The 2,372-nt window shown below is 41.5% G+C and overlaps 1 pseudogene; it reads right to left on the reverse strand.

Annotated features, from left to right (window-relative positions):
• Nucleotides 1-1,084: 1,084 nt before the first annotated feature.
• On the reverse strand, nucleotides 1,085-1,493 carry LOC106735992 (60S ribosomal protein L22 pseudogene; annotated as a pseudogene).
• Between the last annotated feature and the right edge of the window lie 879 nt (nucleotides 1,494-2,372).

The following is a 2,372-nucleotide window of genomic DNA, read 5'->3' on the forward strand; positions in this document are numbered from 1 at the left end:
GCATGGACATACCACAGGTTGTTTAACTCTTTACTTGCTGGAGTACATCTGTGCTGATTCCAGTCTTTGGAACGTCTCCCAGTTTTCTATAAGGTTTTATTGAATCGTAGTCATGCCCATTTACATTTCTTTCATGGCTATTTCCCAGGGTTAAATAGTGTCCCCAGAGACCACATGGCCCATGCCCTAAAATATTTATTACCTGACCTTTTGAAGAAGTTTGCCAACGTGTATTTTATGTACTTAACATATGTTAATCTACTTAATTGTTACAACGCTCTATGTACTTTTTATGACTATTAGCCTCATTTTATAAAGGAATAAGTAGAGGCACATAGAGAAAGTCGGTCATGTCTTCAAGGTCACGGAGCTGAGCTAGGTTTTGAATGGAACAATGCATCTCTATGGGCTGCCTCTTAGCAAATCCTGCTTCTTTTGGTATTTATTATTATTTTTAATAATTATTTTATTAACTATTATTATTTTAATATAGTTTGTTCTTTATTCATTCACTTATTTTAATTTTGACCAGAAAGAGGCACACAGAGAGAGAGAGAGAAAGTGAGAAAGTAAGCCACCATTTCTGGGACTGTAACCATGGTTGGCCATGTGTGAGTGTCTAGTGCCTTAAACACCACGCTACCTACTAGTCTCTATTATCGTTATTTTTAATTTGATTTAGGGCATGTGCACTCAGCAGAGAGAGACAGACAGAGAGAGAGGGAAAGTGAGAAAGCAAGGTGCCAAGTCTGGGACTCAAACTGCAGTTGGCCATGTGGGAGTCCAGTGCCCTAACCACCATAACACCTGCTGGCTCTATTTATTTATTTATTTTATTTTATTTTATTTTTAAGAGGTTTTTGCTATAGGGCATGTGTGCTTGCCAGACAGAGAGACAGAAAGCGAGAAATCACCCCCAGGGGGGATGGCCATGCCGCAATCCCTTCTCCTCCATTTTCCTCTCGGGATCTTGGGCAAGCACGCACACGTGCCCAACGTGAGGTTTGTTGTTTTTTTTGTTTTTTGTTTTTGTTTTTTTTAGTTCCCAAGTTTTATTCAAGAACTCATACAAAATATTCCAGATAAATTAATTTTAATCCTCATCTTCCTCCTCTTCTTCATCCTGGTTAATCTGGAAGTAACCTAATTCGTAACTCTCTTTGTTGTTAGCAACTATGCGCAACCAATTACGTAGATTATTCTTCTTCAAATATTTTTGGGTGAGATATTCAAATACCTTTTGGAAAAAGGCACCCAGAAGTTACAGTGATCTTGCTCTTGCTCCTTTCAGTGGTTACAACCCCTCCACCAAGATTCCCAGCTTTTCCATTCACTGTGATTCTCTCTTGGAGAAACTGCTCAAAATTGGCAGCACCCATGATTCCATCTTCTACAGGGTGGGTGCAGTCAAGGGGAAACTTCAGAACCTGCTTCTTTTATTTGCCCCCCTTCGCCACAAGCTTTTTCACGGGCGCCATGGCAGCAGCGGAGGCAGAAAGGTGCCCAGCGTGAGTTTTAAGCCACTGGGTCCGGGACATGAACCACGGTCGACTACATGGGAGTACAACAACATAGTCATTACGCTAACTGCTGGTCCCTCTATTTATTTATTTTTATGTATTTTTTTATTTTAAGTTTTTGCCGTAGGGCATGTGTGTTCACTGGAGAGAGAGAGAAAGAGAGAGAGACAGTGAGAAGGGAAGTGAGAAATTAACCCTGGAGGGATAGCCATGCCATAATCCCTTCTTCTGTATTCTTCTCTTGGGATTTTGGGCAGGCATGCGCTCACATGCACCAGGTATGATCTTTTTTTCCTTTTTTTGGAGAGATTTTTGTTGTTGTTGTTGTTATAGAGTGTGTGTTCACCAGAAAGACAGAGAGAGACAGGGATTTTGGGCACGCACACACTTACACTTGGCGTGAGTCTCAGGTTGCCAGGTCTGGGACTCAAACCGCAGGCAGTCACATGGGAGTCCAACACTTTAACCACTATGCCACCTGCTGGCCCCCATCCTACTTCTTAAAAGAAAATCCTCTTCTCAATTAGCTTGAGATAGAGGAACTCAGAAATAGAGTGGCACCAGAGAAAGCAGCTGACTATGGGGCCTCTCTCTCGGGGCTGGAGAGAGTAATAGTATTTAAGTTGTGTCTCATTTGGTTTCTTTAAAAAAATTTTTTTTTATTTACTATTATTATTTTTTAATTTGACTAGAGAGAGGCAGAGAGAGAGAAAGTGAGAAAGCCAGACACCAGGTCTGGGACTCAAACTGTGGTCATGTGGAAGTCCAGTGCCTTAACCACCACACCACCCGCTGACCCCTCATTTGGTTTCTTTTAAGAATAAGGCTTGTGGTAATGGTTACATCGCTGGA

The sequence above is a fragment of the Tupaia chinensis genome, unplaced genomic scaffold, assembly GCF_000334495.1.
Source record: "Tupaia chinensis unplaced genomic scaffold, TupChi_1.0 Scaffold000602_1, whole genome shotgun sequence".
Lineage (NCBI taxonomy): Eukaryota > Metazoa > Chordata > Mammalia > Scandentia > Tupaiidae > Tupaia > Tupaia belangeri.